The 20,816-nt window shown below is 37.4% G+C and overlaps 1 long non-coding RNA gene across 2 annotated transcripts in view; it reads left to right on the top strand.

Moving 5' to 3' along the window:
- The window catches only part of LOC144040472 (uncharacterized), a 118,293-nt gene that overhangs the window by 92,812 nt on the left and 4,665 nt on the right, over nt 1-20,816 (top strand). The window contains exon 5 of one of the 2 annotated variants that reach the window (XR_013289744.1): nt 1,677-1,830. This is a non-coding gene — a long non-coding RNA (uncharacterized LOC144040472). Of the gene's footprint in view, nt 1-1,676; nt 1,952-20,816 lie in introns of those variants that run through there. The other variant, XR_013289743.1, reaches the window with a different exon arrangement.

Consider the following 20,816-nt stretch of genomic DNA (forward strand, 5'->3'; position numbering starts at 1 on the left):
TTGTTATGCACTTTTATTTAATTTACTGTATCAGTAACTCAAAGTTAAAAATCTGTAAGATTTATCACTTGGGCAAATGATGTGCCAAAACAGCCACACGGGCGCTAATGCACGGACAGACAGAATATATGAACACTGGCAATGAAATTCTGTTTAGAAGCAAATAAATGGGATGAAGTGAATTATTTGTTGCTTGGGATACATCAAGGTCTAAAAACAAATGATTGAACCTATTTGGTTGATTGATTGTCAATGCAAAACGTGCATGGGACAAAGTATTCATATTTTAAAGCCCCCATATGTCAATGCATTTAAAAATATGTTGAATGTACAGCATGTCCAATACTCATGCACAATTCAGTACTTCAGAGAAACAAATATATAATTGATGTGGGCATGCATCAAGACATGGAAACTACTCATGCTATTAGAATTGAATATGATATTTTGAGCTACTTATAGCACATCTCGGTCACTTCCTTTTAAAAGTCAGTCAAAGGCATGACGGATCTGAATAAATCCACCACGAAATGTTTTGTCATTTTTACATCCTTACATCAACTTTGACTTTACAATGAAACAATCAAAATACGGCTTAAGAATGGACTTCATTTAAGAGGTTGATAAGAAGAGGTTGCGGGAGTGTTGGACCCGATCACAGTTGACGAGAAGTGTTCGGATTGATCCCTAAAAGGGCAATTCGCCCCCCTCCGTTCGTAAACCGTCTAATAAACGTGGACAACAATGAGCAACAGGGAGAGTTTCGGCGTCCCTAGTTTCTTAAAGGGTAAAAAGAAAAGAAAAACATAACGAAAAAGCTCTGCCGCTTTAATTGGTTATTGAATTCGTAGAAAAGTTAAGATTAGTTCAATTGAAATAAAAAAATATACAAGTTGTACCTTTTGTGTTAGTTCTGCTTTGTTTTTGAAGTCTTGGCCATAGTGTGGTAATTTATGTTTAGTATGCCCCCTACTGGCTAGGTGTGGCTACTACACTTAGATGTTTGCACTTCCTGCTGGGGTAAAAGGTTAAAAGTAAGATGGCTGCCTTTAGCTGTGGTGGTGTGTGTGTGTGTGTGGGGGGGGGGGGGGGGGGGGGGTTGGACAAGCTATAGGCAGGCCTCTTGGCTTGTTAAGGTTTTTTATGCATTATTATTATCATATTTCAAGACTAAAGGATTAGCATTGTTTATGTATCAACGGTCCAAACTACCCAACGACCATAACCCGGTTCTTGACCTCATTTGCCAAAGCAAACAATTGGCGAGTCAATGCATTGAAGCCCCGCTGAGACTCGCACTTGTCTTTGAATTAGGAACATTGAAATCTTTGGAAAAAAAATGGCACGAACAACATCCTAGAATGCTTCCCTGGCATTTAACCTCATACATGTTGGAGGAAGCCTGTAGAAAACGGAACATACAAACTCTTAAGCAGGAAGGCTGAAAACAAGATTTGTGTTAGGAACATATACTAATCACTAACACACTGTGCTGCCTTTTTACAAATCGGACAGTACATTATTTACCTCAAAAAGACACCTTGCTTGGTGAGATGACTTCAAATCACAGAAGAAGTTCAAATGTTTTTTTTTTTTTTTTTTTGCATTGTATTCCTTGCCTCTGTTAACGCGTCTTGAGCGATGCATATTCATCTGCGCTCTGCATATTCTCACAGCTAAAAGGAGAAAAGGAAGATGGAGAGACAGAATTGGGTCAGTAAGAGGCAGAGCTCCCCAAAGCGCCAGTCAGAGTGCGGAATTTCTGAGGAGGGACTGCAGGCAAATACGCCGTCACCAGCTTGACCTTCCCATTTTGGCAAGAGGGGACATGTAAATATTACATCTGCAAACAGACACAAACAGATACTAATAAACTCCATGACATCGGGAGAGACTAAAATATTAGTTTTGGGGGGGAAAATGTATTAAAAAAAATGAATCATTTACTCGCCACTTGTTTTGGCTCATTCAGCCTTTTCGCCCTTGATAGTGAACACATGTACAAAAATGTTTCAACTTGGCTGTATTTTGCATCTAGATCATTTTGTTCCAACCTTATTCCAAGATTGAATGAATTCCAGTTTTCAATCAAATTGAAGTCTGGACTGGGCAACTGAAGGACATCCAGAGACTTGTCCTGAAGCCACCTCTGATATTTTGGCTATGTGCTTGTGGGGGGGGGGTCTTTGCCCCACTGAAAGACGATGCATGGCCCCAGTCTGAAATCAAGGCTGTCGTGATGGTGATGACCATGTGACGAGGGGCGCCGTGTTTCCTCCAAACACGATGTCGAGTAGTCTTATCAGACCAGAAAATGTTGTCCGTCATGGTCTGAGGGTTGTTGGAACGTGAGGGTGCCACTTGAACTTACAGGCTTGATTGCTGAAGAGAAGGCTGTCCTTCTGGAAGGTTCTCTTCTTTCCACAAAAATGTTGGAGCTCTGACATAGTGGCTATCAAGTTCTTGGGCACCTTCCTGATGAAAGCTATTTTGCCATGATTACTTAGTTTGGATAGGCGGCCATCTCTATTTCTCGCAAGTTTTTGAGTTTATTTCTCATAAATTAAGGAGTTTGTTTTTCTCACAAAGCTGAGAGTTTATTTCTTGTAAATTCAAGAGTTTTTTTCTTGTAAAATTTGCCACCTTATAATGTTGCAAATTTGCGAGTTTATTTCTCATAAATTTGTGAGTTTTTTTCTCACAAATTTGCCGCTTTATAATGTCGCAAATATACAAGTTTTTTTCTCAGAAATTTGTGAGTTTTCTCGGAAATTTACGAGTTTGTTTTTCTCACAAAGCTGAGAGTTTATTTCTTGTAAATTTACGAGTTTTTTTCTTGTAAAATTTGCCATCTTATAATGTTGCAAATTTGCGAGTTTATTTCTCATAAATTTGTGAGTTTTTTTCTCACAAATTTGCCGCTTTATAATGTCGCAAATATACAAGTTTTTTCTCAGAAATTTGTGAGTTTTCTCGGAAATTTACGAGTTTGTTTTTATCACAAAGCTGAAAGTTTATTTCTTGTAAATTTACGAGTTTTTTTCTTGTAAAATTTGCCACCTTATAATGTTGCAAATTTGCGAGTTTATTTCTCATAAATTTGTGAGTTTTTTTCTCACAAATTTGCCGCTTTATAATGTTGCAAATATACAAGTTTTTTTCTCAGAAATTTGTGAGTTTTCTCGGAAATTTACGAGTTTGTTTTTCTCACAAAGCTGAGAGTTTATTTCTTGTAAATTTACGAGTTTTTTTCTTGTAAAATTTGCCATCTTATAATGTTGCAAATTTGCGAGTTTATTTCTCATAAATTTGTGAGTTTTTTTCTCACAAATTTGCCGCTTTATAATGTCGCAAATATACAAGTTTTTTTCTCAGAAATTTGTGAGTTTTCTCGGAAATTTACGAGTTTGTTTTTATCACAAAGCTGAAAGTTTATTTCTTGTAAATTTACGAGTTTTTTTCTTGTAAAATTTGCCACCTTATAATGTTGCAAATTTGCGAGTTTATTTCTCATAAATTTGTGAGTTTTTTTCTCACAAATTTGCCGCTTTATAATGTCGCAAATATACAAGTTTTTTTCTCACAAATTTGTGCGTTTTCTCGGAAATTTACGAGTTTTTTTCCCTCAAATCTGGGAGTTTATTTTTTGTAAATTCACGAGTTTTTTTCTCACAAATCAGTTTATTTTTTGTAAATTTACAAGTTTTTTTCTTGTAAATTTCTTACCTCATAATGTTGCAAATTTGCGAGTTTATTTCTCGGAAATTTACGAGTTTGTTTTTCTCACAAAGCTGAGTTTATTTCTTGTAAATTTACGAATTTTTTTCTTGTAAAATTTGCCACCTTATAATGTTGCAAATTTGCGAGTTTATTTCTCATAAATTTGTGAGTTTTTTTCTCACAAATTTGCCGCTTTATAATGTCGCAAATATACAAGTTTTTTTCTCACAAATTTGTGCGTTTTCTCGGAAATTTACGAGTTTTTTTCCCTCAAATCTGGGAGTTTATTTTTTGTAAATTCACGAGTTTTTTTTCTCACAAATCAGTTTATTTTTTGTAAATTTACAAGTTTTTTTTCTTGTAAATTTCTTACCTCATAATGTTGCAAATTTGCGAGTTTATTTCTCGGAAATTTACGAGTTTGTTTTTCTCACAAAGCTGAGTTTATTTCTTGTAAATTTACGAGTTTTTTTCTTGTAAAATTTGCCACCTTATAATGTTGCAAACTTGCGAGTTTTTTTCTCACAAATTTGCCGCTTTATAATGTCGCAAATATACAAGTTTTTTCCTCACAAATTTGTGCGTTTTCTCGGAAATTTACGAGTTTTTTTCCCTCAAAAATCTGGGAGTTTATTTTTTGTAAATTCATGAGTTTTTTTCTCACAAATCAGTTTATTTTTTGTAAATTTCTTACCTCATAATGTTGCAAATTTGCGACTTTATTTCCCCTCACAAATCTGGGAGTTTAATTCTTGTAAATTTGCCACTTAATAATGTTGCAAATATGCGAGTTTATTTCTCGTAAATTTGTGATTACCCCCCCCTATATATATATATATATATATACGCCGTACTCGAGAGACATCTGGAAGACAGTTAACATACTTGACTACCATTTGAGGAAATATACTATATTACAGTATTTTAATGCCTATTTTGATCCAGTCATGGAGTTTCTTCTAATTTACTGTAGCTTATATGTGCATTCAGTTTACCTAATAACGGTCTTAATGCTTTCTTGTTAATAGGATTCTCAGAAATAAAATCGGTACCATATCTTCGCAATGGCCCCAGGAAAGCTGAAGATGGCATGATTTATTCATCCGTGCACGTTAAGGCTGGCTTGTTCAGTCACACGTGGGCAGATATCTAATTTCACAATACAAGTAACAGTACAGAAAATTCAATTTGTTTTTGTTTCCCTGCCATTTAAGGCAATTTCCATAAAATGAGAGTGGCTGACATCCAAAATCAATAGATGTTCCCAAACCCCCAAGCCTAATGGGGTAGATAGCTAAGACCACAAGTTAATTGTTCAGCATTGTCCTTGAAGTCTTTCTCTCTTCCTCCCTTGTCTGTCTGCCGCTTATTTACAATGCGCTCTTGACTGTTTCTTGAGAAGTCTTTGCCCACAGGATTTGTAACAACGTAGGAGTTTGGGAATAACAGACACTGGAATGCCCAGGCGTGAATGGAATCAACAGATCAAGTATTTTTGTTTTGTTTTGTTAGAAAATGCATTATATTCATGAAAAAGCAGAACAGAAAAGAACATAATAGACCCATGTTACGTTTTCACTTGTCTCTTTAGGGGTTTTGCGTGTATTTATTGAACACAAATAAGACAACATAATGCCATCAACACATTCGACTTTGTCTTTGTATCTTTCGCGGTTTTGCAATCCAGTCGATCCATGGCCTCTGAGCTAACTAGTTGTGAATACAGTATATCTCTTTATTCTTTTATGTGTCACTCCAGAGCAAATCTAGCTGTTATTAAGTCACTGTGCTGTAGTTTTATGAAGGACTTAATTGAAAATCAGTTTGACGCAAATAAACAGAATGTGTGTTTCAACCCAATATATTCTGGGGGCAGCAGACCATGAAATCAGAAAAACAAAATGACAATTGCCTCTGAAGAAAGCAACGCGTAAGAACCAAGTTCATAGCTGATCGTTACTACTGTACAAATTCGATGTATTTGATTTGTATTTGTAGTTAATGTTTTATTAAGTGTACACTCATGAAATTGATTTTATGGGGGGGGGGGGGGGGTCTCTTTTCAGTTTCAGTCTTTTCAAGAAAAATATACAGTCACACATCTTGGGGATATTGTGAGGAGGCGGAGTTATCCCCAACTGACTGGTTGAGAGACAGAGGTCACCGCCCTGGATAGATTGCAAGTCAATCATGGCTGAGTGAATGGGCGGAAATGAACCCGAGCTATGTGAAACACTACAAAAAAAATTTGTCCAATATTCTCTCCGGAAGATATTGATATTGAAAGAGGAATAAAAATATTTGTCCTCTTTGCGTTGTTCCAAAATTTGAAGACAGATTTAATGTAAGAAAAAACACCTTTGCAAAAATGATTTTATCTAACAGAGATCTCTGGACACTCAAACAGCCTCTAATTCATCACTTAAACAGGCGGGATTCAGAGCGTCGAAATGTGTCTCTTCCGCGTGTAAAATGGCTTCTTATAGTTAAAACCGACCACCTCTCTTTCATTTTTGAGACAAAACATACTCTCTGGGTACTTTTCCATGACCGATGGCGAAAACAGAGTCAGGAGTGTGTGTTCGGAACAGATTCTGTTCTCAAGGACCAAATGTGTTTTCGCACAAAGCGCTGAGAAGGAACTTTTTAGACTAAATAGTATGTCCCACCTTAAGGTCAGATTATACCGAAATCAACACCATCTGCTCTGCACAGGACACAAAACATCTCGACAAGGTTAATATAAAGAATTAAAATGTTAATAATGTGTAACAATGGTTAATGTATGAAATGAAGAATTAAAAATGTTATAATATCTATCAATATGTATGTTTGTAACACTTAAATCCATAAAATGATGCAACCATATTACTGCTATCTCTATAGAGTTGTGTGATTGTTGTTGATGGGTCATTACATGCCAAATCACCCAGTGGGTTTAAAACCAAGCAGATTTTGATTTTAATGAAACTCGGTGTACTTGTTCATAGTGATGGCATAGCACTAAATCTCAAATTTGAGATGAATCAGAGGAGGGATTTGGGCGCTATGGCCCGCCAAATTTGGACATTTTTGGCAAAAAATGGGCGACTTACTCTTTTATCTCAGGAACTACTGGGTCAATTTTCACAAAACCGGTATTGTTGGAAAGGTAATACAACAAGATTGGTGCATATTTTAGTAACTGTTTGTACTGACTACTAGTAGACCTGACAAATGTTGATGTTTTTCGCTGTTGCTAATGTTAAAAATGAAAGTTGAAAAGAATCCGAAAAAAATATGTCATTCCAGTCACTGTGGACTTAACATTAATTAGCTACATCTGATTGAATTGCAAGTCTCACATAACATGCTAATTAGTGTATGTACACTGGGCAACAAAGTCTACAAAGACATAAGCTGACTCACAATTACTCTTATTATTATTGCAGAGACGATTGCATCTAAGGCTGTTGCATGTTAACACACGATCAGCCAACATGTTATGCAGGCGGAACAGGAATTATCCACAGGATTGGCAGAAGCTCTCATCATCAATGCGTCAACTCTGAATGTGACGGAAATATAAATCAGTTCAACCATTTTAAACATCCCAATTCTTCTGATAACTCCAAAAACAGTTGGGTCAAAATTGCTCTTACTATATTGTCTATCCAAGATAAAATATCCTACCACACGTTAATCTAATGAATTGTACAGCATTTGAATCGATAAATGGACCCACAACACATCCCCCCCCCCCCGCCCCCCCAGAGATCACAATCTGAAAAGCCTCCGTGATCCTATACGTGCTTCATTGATTTTGGAGCACTTCAAACCTGCAGTTCGTCAACGCTGAATAGATCAACGGATTGAGTTGCCTCATCTCGCTGCTCTTAGCGTGCCGATTGTGTCGCTATTTGCAATACCGCTGTATCCGATGCTGCTACAGTGATAGATGAGAAGATTAGTGGAGAGTGGGTGGGGAATTGTGGGTTTTATGGTCTCAGTCTCGGGAGCTTCCACTTTGATCATCTAATGCGGAATAGATCATATGTATCAGCAAGAACTTGTGGAAAAAAAAGTGTCAGGTTTACCTTGATCAAAAAAAAAAAAGTCTTCTTCATGTTTTGTGTTGTCGGTTGATTTACTCTGCTGCTTGTGCCTTCCGCGTCTGCTGGTCATGTCATCGTCTCCACCTAGTCTTGTCACCTTGTCACCCCGGCTCCTTGTGTCAGAGAATCAGCTCTCGCCATCCACTTATCTTGTCCGGATGTGCCTCGTTTTCTTGTCCCTCACTTTGTATTTAGCTAGCGTTTCTGTTCAGTGCGTCTCGGTTCACTGACCTATGCCATGTGACTTGCGTGATGAGTCATTGTTCACGTTATACCACAGGGTCTCTCTCTGCTCTTCTTTTACATTTTTTTTGTAAATACAGCTTATTTTTAGTTTCCTCGTACTCATTGAAGTATTTTACAAAATGCCAATTCCTAAATTGTGAATGTAACAGCATGCTGCTGTTTACAGGGAAGTGATTTTTCCGCTAATTCGCGGAATTCCGCTTTTTTTTATCTCCCCCCCAAAAAAAAAATTCAGATTTTTTTTTTTTAATTTTTTTATTTTTTTAGTAGTAGTAGTTCATTGTGTATGCACATGACTCCGACAGATAACATCTTCTGCTATAACAAAGACATTTGTGGTATGCTCTAATATGAGTTACTTTTCATTTGGTCATGATACAATTATTTGTTCATGAAATTTGAACTCTTCAACATTATTTATGTGTTAACTTAGTAATCACATTAGTTAGATATGATGATATTCTCAGTGATAGTTTTTAAAAGCAAAGGCAGTCCAATGTTTTTGAATGTGACTGATTTTGAGTTGACTAAAACTGCAATTTTATATGGGATAGTTCAATATACATTGAAAATTTATGCTGTTGTTTTGTTTATTTCTTTGTCATGTGAGTGCATTGAAAGTACTTAAAAACACGGAAAACCCATGAGCTCCGGGGGGCTCCGCCCCCCTTGTCCCCCCACCAGGGCACTGCCCTGGACCTAGCTGGGTGCCAGCGGCCCCCAGACCCCCGGCTAAATTTTCAGATAATTTCACTTTGGTCAAATCACATCCCTGTGTTTACATTACTTTATTACAGCTTTTTACACAATGTGTCATCCCATCTAAAAGAGTAATCTGCACTTCATTAGATCTACTCCGCTAGTTAGTGGAGGACAACGCGTTGGCTTAGGTTTGCTGTCTGAGGCACACACACACGTTTTGTTTTACATGTGTCGTGGGGACCGAAGGGTTACTGTGACCACAGCGGGCCGTGCGTGTTGGTGAGGTCGGCCAAAGTGTCTCATCACAAAGCCTTGAGTCACATAACCGTTAATGAAGTAACTATTTTTATAAATTGACTATTTAAATGGATCGCTGTGGGCCCCCTCGCCCCTATTTCCTCCATTTTTCTTTGTATCCATTTATTTTTAATTTCTGCTGCTCTTTCTTCTCTCCAGCGAATACCTACACCTCTTCCACTCTTCTATCCTCTTTCTCTCTCTCACAGCAAATTATAATCTTATCTGCAAACGATCTTAGTCCAGAGAGACTCTGGTCTGACCTCACCTGCCAATCCATCCATCACCTTGTCAAACAACAAGGGGCTCAAAACTGATCCTTGATGCAGTCACATCTAGAGGTGGCAAATCCAGGTCCAGAAAGTAATTACTCTGCTACAGTTTAGCTTTAGCCCCTATCGCTAATTGTTTCACTTGTCGTGCTAGCTAGCTGGCTCCCTAGCTAGCTCCCATGGTGCTCGTTTACCTGCTGGGGAGCTAGCTTGCTAGCTAGCTAACACCAGGGGCTAAAGCCAAACTGTGGCAGGGTTTTTACTTTCTGGACCTGGATTTACCACCTCTGGTCCCATCCACTGTCACTCCAGTAACACACCTCAACACTGTTCCACTGTTCCCAAGAATGCCCTAGAACGAGTATAACATACTTCTCTGGTATTTTTTTTAATTTCTTTATACGTTATGTTATTAGCTATTTCGCATTCTCGGGGTAAATATGGCATCTGCTGTGCTCTTGAAATCGTATCGATGTGTCTGTAGCACACTTATCAGTACATTTTCATTTATATCTTTAATCACCCTAACCTGCTGCTAATCTATAGCCACCTCCTTTTCCCCTTCCTTTGTGTCCAACCCCATGTACAACTCATCACTCACTTTACGCTTGGCCTTTGCCACCTTCCTCTTAACCTCCCGTGTCCTCTTATTGTAAACCTGTCCTCAGTTCTCTTGCTAGCCCATCTCTTCTTTGCCATCTTCTTTTTTCCCCGCACGCTGTACTGAATATCCTCGTTCCACCACCAAGTCGTTTTATCTTCTTTTATCTGGCCAGAGGATTCACTAGGAACCTTCCGACCAGTCTTCCTAATCTCTTTTGCTGTATCAACCCAATCACCCACCAGTCTCTCAAGAATGACCCGGAGCTTTTCTCGACCCCTTCTTAACTCATTCAAACCCCAAAAATGTAGTAATACGTTTTTAATACTTTGTCCTGCACTCCCAAAAACTTATAAATAAGTTTGTTTTTTAAAATGATTTTTTTATGCTACAGCATACAGAAAGCTTTGATGCAGCTTCTGACATGAAAAGGTTGTTTAACGCAATGACCGTTATTACAAAAACGGCCCGCAGGTGGCATCAGAGTATAAGAGATCAGCCAGGGCCATGTTGCAACAAGCTCTTTTTCCCAGTGTTTTCAACAGGTTTGTGAATAATGATGAAACTTAGCTTTTATTTTAATGCTAATTGCTGCAAAACGGAAACCGATACAAATATACTTATTTTCCTGCCGAAAGAAGAGACTCTAATCTTTCTTTTGGGAGGTTCCATAGTTTCATAGCAATAGAACACAATATTCTGTGGGAATTGCGAAATCAGTCTTCTCCATCTCGGAACAATCAGGAGTGTCAAACTCATTTGCACCTCGGGCAACATCAGCATAATGGTTACCCTCAAAAGGCCAGATGCAACTCTAAACAGTATACAGTACCTCACAAAAGTGAGTACACCACTCATATTTCTGCAGATATTTAACTATATATTCTCATGGGACAACACTGAAGAAATGAGACAATAAAAAACAGTCATTGTACAGCTTATATAACAGTGTGAACTGAATGTATTATTCCTTCAAAATAACTGAAGCTAAACCTCTGGCAAAAAAAAAGGGAGTACACCCCTAAATGAAAATGTCCAAACTGAACAAAGTTTGTCATTTTTCCTCCCGGGTGTCATGTGACTCAATATTACAAGATGTCAGGTGTGAATAGGGAGCAAATTGTCTTGAAGAACTCACAAACTCGTATATCAGGGGCAGCCACAATGAGGATCCTCGAAGCAATTGGGGGATCGATGCTTTGCTGAAGGGCACATTACGAGCGCTCAGGAAGCAAACTGGCATCTCTCCAACAGCTAGTAGGTATCCCCATATATTTAGTCTACAAGTTAATGGCCTCGTTGTGGGTCTAAAAGCTGTGACGCTCCAGTCCCCTAGCCGAGCTCTTCCAGAATGAGCTACTATCACCCCAAGCTAAAAGCTTTTGCCAAGACCTGTGCGTCCAAATAAACCAAGAATGCAGCGTAATTAATTAAGTGCATGTTAGGTGGTTGTGATTCCAAAGTATATAAGAATATGTTACATTTTCATCATGTCCTTGTCCTTGTTGAGGGAGCTCCTTCAACTCATTCACCCCCAGCCATTTTCACTGAAGCAACCCCCTTTGTTCCAGGCTGTTTTACTGGATTTTGTCTGATTTTGCAAGGCCCACAGAATATTGGCTTCTATTGCTATAAAAACTTGATTAGGTTAGAGTCTCGTCTTTCATCAGGGGAAAAAAAAGTATATTTTTGTCTCTTTCCATTGTGACGCAATTAGCATTAGAATATAGCTAAGTTTCATTATTATTCACAAACCTGTTGAAAACACTGGGAAAAATAGCGGTGTTTTTTTCATCATTGATCTCTTATACTCTGCTGCCACCCGCTGGCGGTTCTTGTAATAACTACCATTGCTTTAACCGTTCTCTTCAGTTCAGAGGCTGCATCAAAGCCTTCTGTATGCTCTAGCATAAAAAAAAAAAACATTAAAAAAATCTATATAAATACCATGGCAATATTTAAAATAGAACGATCTTATATATTTTTGGGAGTAAATCAGTTTAAAAAAAAAAAAGTGTTGAAAAATTCACACAGGCACAGAATCCAACATTTGATACCGGCTAAAATGTCCAACCTGGGATTTCACCAGAAACTGTGCACTCTATCGGTCTTCCAGAACAAATCCCTTGATGACGCAATCTCGCTTCCACAAGACTAGTTACGCAAAAACAAAGTGCATTCCCAGTGCCACAAAGTGATTACATTGTGGCTTTGACATTCGAAAGCCCCCCTCCCAAAAAGTCCACCCATAACTGATTGCTCACCCTGTTCACCTCCCGTAATGACTCATTTCAGTGACGGCTATGCTGAGCCTTGGCCCAGGGACCCGGTAATAATCCTCTGCATTAATTAGATGACCCCTGGAGATGTCTGCAACTGCAGTGCAAGGCACAAAGACCGTCTCTCTGCTTATTGTTTATAGCTGGCTGTAAAGGGTCCAGCAGTGGGAGAGATTAAACAGATCAGGAAGATGAGAGTGGTGGGGATGGTCAGCTGGAGGGCAATCGTGACATACTGAATGGTAATTATGGCGAAATATTATTTTCCTCTTTGGCTTATTTTTAGCTTCAATATGACGATTGATTAACAGTGGGCTATCTTCTCTCACTCAAAATGTTCTCGCTTGCTTACAACCAAGCCATCAATGAACATATGAAACTCCAATAAACAATAGCTTTCATGCTCTACAGTGTCACATATTTAACTTCATTCACTCCCAGTCATTTTCACTGAAGCAACCTCCTTCGCTCCCGGCTGTTTTACTGGATTTTGACTCATTTTGCAAGGTCCACAGAATATTGGGAGAAAAAAAAAAAGATTTTTCTATCAGTTTCAGTTTTGCAGCAATTAGCATTAGAATATAGCTAAGTTTCATCATTATTCACAAATCTGTTTAAAACACAGGGGAAAAGAGCTTGTTGCAACATTGCCCTGGCTGATCTCTTATACTCTGCTGCCACCTGCGGGTCATTTTTGTAATAACTATCATTGCTTTAAACGACCTTTTCATGTCAGAAGCTCTACGGTGTCACATATTTAACTCATTCACTGCCAGACATTTTCACTGAAGCAACCTCCTTCGCTCCCGGCTGTTTTACTGGATTTTTGACTCATTTTGCTAGGTCCACAGAATATTGAAAAAAAAAAGAAGGATTTTTCATTTTGCAGCAATTAGCATTAGAATATAGCTAAATTTCATCATTATTCACAAATCTGTTTAAAACGCAGGGGAAAAGAGCTTGTTGCAACATTGCCCTGGCTGATCTCTTATACTCTGCTGCCACCTGCGGGCCGTTTTTGTAATAACTATCATTGCTTTATATGACCTTTTCATGTCAGAAGCTCTACGGTGTCACATATTTAACTCATTCACTCACAGCCATTTTCACTGAAGCAACTTCTTCGCTCCCGGCTGTTTTACTGGATTTTGACTCATTTTGCGAGGTCCACAGAATATTGAAAAAAAAAAGAAGGATTTTTCATTTTGCAGCAATTAGCATTAGACTATAGCTAAATTTCATCATTATTCACAAATCTGTTTAAAACGCAGGGAAAAAGAGCTTGTTGCAACATTGCCCTGGCTGATCTCTTATACTCTGCTGCCACCTGCGGGCCGTTTTTGTAATAACTATCATTGCTTTATATGACCTTTTCATGTCAGAAGCTCTACGGTGTCACATATTTAACTCATTCACTCACAGCCATTTTCACTGAAGCAACCTCCTTCGCTCCCGGCTGTTTTACTGGATTTTGACTCATTTTGCAAGGTCCACAGAATATTGGGAGAAAAAAAAAAAGATTTTTCTATCAGTTTCAGTTTTGCAGCAATTAGCATTAGAATATAGCTAAGTTTCATCATTAATCACAAATCTGTTTAAAACGCAGGGAAAAAGAGCTTGTTGCAACATTGCCCTGGCTGATCTCTTATACTCTGCTGCCACCTGCGGGTCATTTTTGTAATAACTATCATTGCTTTAAACGACCTTTTCATGTCAGAAGCTCTACGGTGTCACATATTTAACTCATTCACTGCCAGACATTTTCACTGAAGCAACCTCCTTCGCTCCCGGCTGTTTTACTGGATTTTTGACTCATTTTGCGAGGTCCACAGAATATTGAAAAAAAAAGAAGGATTTTTCATTTTGCAGCAATTAGCATTAGAATATAGCTAAATTTCATCATTATTCACAAATCTGTTTAAAACGCAGGGAAAAAGAGCTTGTTGCAACATTGCCCTGGCTGATCTCTTATACTCTGCTGCCACCTGCGGGCCGTTTTTGTAATAACTATCATTGCTTTATATGACCTTTTCATGTCAGAAGCTCTACGGTGTCACATATTTAACTCATTCACTCACAGCCATTTTCACTGAAGCAACTTCTTCGCTCCCGGCTGTTTTACTGGATTTTGACTCATTTTGCGAGGTCCACAGAATATTGAAAAAAAAAAAAGAAGGATTTTTCATTTTGCAGCAATTAGCATTAGACTATAGCTAAATTTCATCATTATTCACAAATCTGTTTAAAACGCAGGGAAAAAGAGCTCGTTGCAACATTGCCCTGGCTGATCTCTTATACTCTGCTGCCACCTGCGGGCCATTTTCGTAATAACTATCATTGCTTTAAACGACCTTTTCATGTCAGAAGCTCTACGGTGTCACATATTTAACTCATTCACTCCCAGCCATTTTCACTGAAGCAACCTCCTTCGCTCCCGGCTGTTTTACTGGATTTTGACTCATTTTGCAAGGTGCACAGAATATTGGAAAAAAAAAAGAAGGATTTTTCTATCTGTTTCCATTTTGCAGCATTTAGGATTAGAATATAGCTAAGTTTCATCATTATTCACAAATCTGTTTATAGCTTTTTTTCAACATGGCCCTGGTAGATCTCTTATACTTTGCTGCCACCCGCTGCACTACTACCATTGCTTTAGCAACCTCTTCAGTTCAGAGGCTGCATCAACGCCTTCTGTATCCTCCAGCATAAATAAACAAAACAAAAACGTATAAATATGTTTTTGGAACCATGGCCATTTTTAAAATAACGTTTTTGGGAGCAAATGAGTTAATAGAAACCATCTCAAAGGCTGAGCTAGATTAACTGATTAACCAATAGGAATGCAAGAAAGCCCATTAGATCGAATGAAGTTTAAAACGACGAAGGGAATGTAGCAGGTAGTAAATTCTAATAATGAGATTGCGCCTTTGTAACAAGCAAAAAAAAGTAAACGCATGCTCAAGGTGAAAGCAAAGGTCAGTCAAGATTGAAATTGAAATGAAATGTCTTCCTTGTGTGTGCTTCTCCCGTAATTGTTTTGTTTCTGTGTTCAAAGTTACTCACTCCATCATGCAACATCCCAAGTGCTTCATTTGCTTCTCATTAGGGATCACCGGAGTGAAACTGACTCGCAAAGCTGCTGACAAACACAGGCAGACGTGAATACACACACACACACACACACACGCACACACACTTCGACTTGAACATCCTCATAATTCACTTGTTATCCTCTCCATATGTACGCTGTCATGATGGTTGGCAAAGACTCATTGAAGCGTTAATACGATGCTGTGGCATTTTATGGCGCATCACAACATTTTTCAGTACACGCACAATTCATATCCACAGGCTAATAAAGATAATTTTATGGCTGTGTTAAGTAGTGAAAATGCTTTATGGAGAAACCGCAACACACAAGGTTAGACATTGCGGGAGTGAAGTAGTGCTTGGGGTTGGAGTGTAATTCTTGTGAATGCATTTAAATGTTTGAATGCCATAATGAATTACTGGGTTAAATTAAGAGTGTGATGTGTGTGTGTGTGTGTGAATATATATATATATATATATCAACAACAACAACTACCACCCCAGTGAGCAAGCGCTCGTCAACAAATTGTAAATTCACTTTGTCCACCTCGGTTTCTTTTCACTCACATTTTTCTATCAGTACCATCCAGACGGTTGATCAATACCCTGTGCTCAGGTACGTAATGGGTTTGAGCCTTTTCCTCACACACACATGCCATGCAGTCATTCTCTCTTTCCTCTCTGTGACTCACATTCCAAATAAGAGCATTAATGAATACCTATGCCGAGGCTTAAATATTTGTTTTAAGTTTCTTCCCTTGAACCAAAAAAAAAAAAGTTGTGAATCCTAATGAAAGTTGAACATTTCGAAAAAGCCTTAATAAGCACATCAAATTACAGCATGACATGTTAAAATATAAAGCATCCCAACATGTTGAAAAAGATGTCAGGAAATCAAAAGAAGGAACAACAAGCATAGAGATAAACAAAGAATTTGACAATGACTGGAAAAAGAGCAATGAAATCCAAGACATGACACAGATCAGAAAGCAAACGCGTACCTGACAAAGGTGAAACGAAGCAGACACTAAGGCATTAAAATAAAAAATGAAAAAACAGATCTAATGTGCCAAAATGAATCGTGAAATTGCAGGCAGCATAGATGGCTCAGACAGGAAGTTGGATGAGGCGTTGGCGGAGTCGTAAACGTGAAAGCAAAAGCACTTCACTGAGGCGGTCTTTGGAGTTGGCATCTCTTTAATCGCAAAGTCTTTCTGGTGAATCAAACCCAAACGACCACCTCGAGATACGGAGTGAGGTTTCTGAAGATAGATATACGCTGGTGGTGTTGCTTGGTTAAGTGGAGGGAGAGAAAAAAAAATCCATCTGCGGTCGCCAAGTTTCTGTTAGGCAGGGAAAGTACAGTTTCTTATCATCAGTTGTGTCGTAGCTGAGTGAGCTTTGTTGTTTAAGCAGTGGGCATTTTGTTGCAAAAAATGAGGCGGTGCTGGTGGAGGAGGGGAAGCGGTAAGCAGCGGGAAATTAGTTACTATGTAAATCTTTCAAGTAAACAGTTACTATATCTTACATAGTAGTCTGATTAAAGGTCATCGTCTGGGCGTGGGGGTCATTCATGCGCCAAGTCACGTTTTCACCATGTTGACATCTCACGTGTACGCACCAATAAAGAATTTTCAAACTGGCAATACAGTTTCTACGTTTGCTAAAGATGAAAATATTAAGGTTGGTTGTACACTGATGAAGTCCCAACAGGTTGTGTGAAGCAGAGCTGCGACCCTGAATTTTGCAGTTCTATTTACAATTTACATTATAACATAACTTTTAAAATCAAGCAATCGATAAACTACGTTTCTGTTATCATCAAGAAATCAGTAAGCTATTCCGCTATTTTGGACTGTAGGATACCTTTATCTCCAAACTTGTGTTTGCTAGGTGACCTAACAACAACTGACTTTACCACATAAACAATTTCAATCTACACTTGTAGCCCTTACTATCGCTAAAAAAACAATTCTTGTTAACTGGAAAAATAAACAAACTCGACCAATGGTCTAACCTCCTCATAAATCACATTTTAATGGAAAAAATATCTGCCTCAAATAAAAACCAAATATCAAAATTTATAGAAACATGGTCTACGTATATAGAATTTTTTAACCTAATTACGGTTACTTAATTCTGTCTGTTAGCGAGAGCCACCACATCGTGATAACTTACATTGATGTTTCTGCATTTGGCAATTTATTATTATATTATATTATTAGTATGGGATTTTTTTTAATGGGCTTTAGGTGAACTGATGAATACACACACGCTCGCACGCACGCACGCACGCACACACACACACACACACACACACACTCACCCACATACAAAAAATATATATATATGTATATATATATATATATATATATATATATATATATATATATGTATGTGTGTATATGTATATATATATATATATATGTATATATATTTAAAAAAAAAAACATTTATTAATTTTTTTTAATTGATTTGTTTGTTTGTTTTTTTTAAAAAAAAAAGGAGAGCAATGATGATGTCAAATCGAATGAACAATACTGAGCTTTCCTGGAAAAAAAAAAAAAATAAATCAGTAAGCTATTTTTTTTTAATCAAGTAATCAGGAAAGTAGCTAAGTCACTTAAAAAATCAAGAAATCAGTCAAATAAGATATATTTTTTAAATCAAGTAAACAGTAAAGTAACTGTTACTTTTAAATCAAGTCATCAGTAAAGCAGCTAAGCTACTTTTAAAATAAAAAAAATAGTAAAGCAACTAAGTTACCTTTAAAATCAAGTCATCAGTAAAGTAACTAAGTTACTTTTAAAATAAAAATCGTAAAGCAACGAAGTTAACTTTAAAATCAAGTAATCAGTAAAATAACTAAGTGACTTTTAAAAGAAAAAATTGTAAAGTAACTGTTACGTTCAAAATCAAGTAATCAGTAAAGTAACTAAGTTACTTCTTTAAGGCAATGCGATTAGTATTACTACAGATTTATCAACTTTTTATCAAAACACTTTTTCTGTCGGCCATTAGAAACCTTGTTGAAAAACGTCATTATTTTTATGATGCTCACCAACCAACATTGTTGAATTTATGCATGAATAATGCATTATTTTTATTTATTTTTTTACAAGTCCATTACTGCAAATATTACGCATATCCGCACGAGAGTGTCGTGATGTGATGTGCGACTAATTTGGTTGAGGAAAGTGTGGATAATTATTATGAGTCATAATCAAATCAAAAGTTTAAGTTGCGACTTTTGACTTGTCCCACCAGGGGTCGCCACAGTGAGTTACTGGCATGTGCTGTTTGGCACCCCCCTTTTTCTTTTTTTTTTTATAACTCCGGACGCTAAACAAACACATACGTCATATATCACTGTAAAAATCAGGTGAGTGGGCACATACATCTGAGCAACTATATGCATAACAGACACCTCGAGCCAATCTAATCTGAAAAGCACTTTCATTACATGGATCCTGCCCTTTAGTGTCGATGGCACGTGGCCATCAAGAAAACAATGATCAATTTAGCCAGCTAACTCGATGCGGCTGGAGATGGCTTATTGATGTCCTCACATCCTGTGGAGCAAGGATGATGCTGCTGACTGCTGGACTTGCAGGTTGAGGCTGGGGGTGTCTGGAATGCTAAGTGGCGAAGGTTAACCTTTTCGTTGCCGAACGTGGCGTTTTGACACGGGTTGAAATTCCTGGAACCGGGAGCCAAAATGGAGCCCTAATAGACTGGATGACTTTGCAGAGAACGTGACAAAAAGTTACTTATCATAATTGTAGCATGGAATATTTGTTGTCATTCACTGGGCGGTAGGTTTCTTCATCTGAAATTATTTCTTTGTCCTACACTGTCATAAGATGAGTCACTGGCGGTATTCATGAATCATCTCTTTAATTTTCCAGATTTTTCCCCCCCACATTTTTTTGTGCTTTTTATATTTACTGGAATGTTTTTTTTTTGTATTATGAAAGAAAGCAAAATGAATTGTCTGAAGAAAAGGATATTAGAAAATGAACCAATGATAGAAAGCATAGAAAATTGCAGAAACTTTTTCAAGTTGGCCTAAATGTTCTTTTCTTTTCTTCATGCGGAATGTCATCCATGTGGATGGCATGACGTCCCAGAAGTGCTTAATTAAATTAGGGTCTGAGGAAAGGATGGGCCAATCGATCAATGCCTTTGTCATCCGCGAACTGCTGACACACTCTTAACTGCATGCAGCCCGCAATTGTCATGCACCAGAAGTAAGCCGTGGCCATCGTGCAGTCTGACAAACAGCTGCCTGTGTGGCCCTCCAAGGATTTGCCTTTTTGAAATAGGACTCAGATCTGGTATCCGAGTCTTTAGTCTGGACCCTGTCAATTCGGATGAGTCTTAAATTGGACAAATCTCAGACACCTGATTTGAGAAACCGCGGTGTCCAAACTGAATATGTAGACAAATTGTTTTCCAGCTTCAAAGAAATTGTTCTGCACTGCACTGCTCCATATTCTGTGACGTGCTGTTAAATTCATATGTGTCACGTAGTTGCCATCTCACTTATGAGTCATTCAGTTCTTTCCCCTTTCAAAATCAAATGACGGTATTACTGAAAAAACACAAGAGATCATTTTATTTAAGAAAAGCAAACAAACAAACCCCAACCATGTATAGTAAGGCATTTTTAAAAAGATGACCGTGTATAGTAAATCATTTATTATTAATAAAAATGAGCAGGCATTTTTCTTATTTTCTTTTTTACCATGTGTAGTAAGACTTTTATTTAAAATTTATAATGACCATGTAATGTATAATAAGGCGAGTTTTTTAAATTTGTTTTTAAACAACGTAATACAAGTTAAAATGACCATGTATAGTAAGGCATTTTTTAACTAAAAAAACGACCATGTATTAGTAAGGCTTTTATTTTAAAAAATAAAAATTAACATGTAATGTATAGTAAGGCAGGGGTTTTTAAAACTACAATTTATATTAAGTTAAAATAACTATTTATAGTAAGGCTTTTTAAAATGTATTTATTTTAAATGACCATATAAAGTAAGGCATTTTTTTTTTAATTAAAAACGACTTTTATTTTAAAAATAAAAATTACCATGTAATGTATAGTAAGACGTTTTGTTTTGTTTTTAAAAAACAACAATGTATATTAATTTAAAATGACCATTTATAGTAAGACCTTTAGTATTTTTTATTATTATTTTTGGCTATGTATAGTAAGGCATTTTTTATTTAAAAAAATGCTATTAAGACTTATTTGAAAAAAAAATACCATGTGCAGTAAGGATTTTTTATTTGTATTTTATTTATTTTTAACGACCATATACAGCAGTGGTGAGTCCTGCAGGTTTTGGATGTTTCCCTGCTTCCAAACCCGCAATCCCTCCAGACACAAATTCAACCCATACTCCCACAACGGCACCCGCCACCGGACTCGCCTTCTCCAAGTCTACAAAACACATGTAGACTGGTAGACAGCCAGGACGAAAACTACATTGAGGTTTCGTCTTTT

The sequence above is a fragment of the Vanacampus margaritifer genome, chromosome 20, assembly GCF_051991255.1.
Source record: "Vanacampus margaritifer isolate UIUO_Vmar chromosome 20, RoL_Vmar_1.0, whole genome shotgun sequence".
Taxonomy (NCBI): Eukaryota; Metazoa; Chordata; class Actinopteri; order Syngnathiformes; family Syngnathidae; genus Vanacampus; species Vanacampus margaritifer.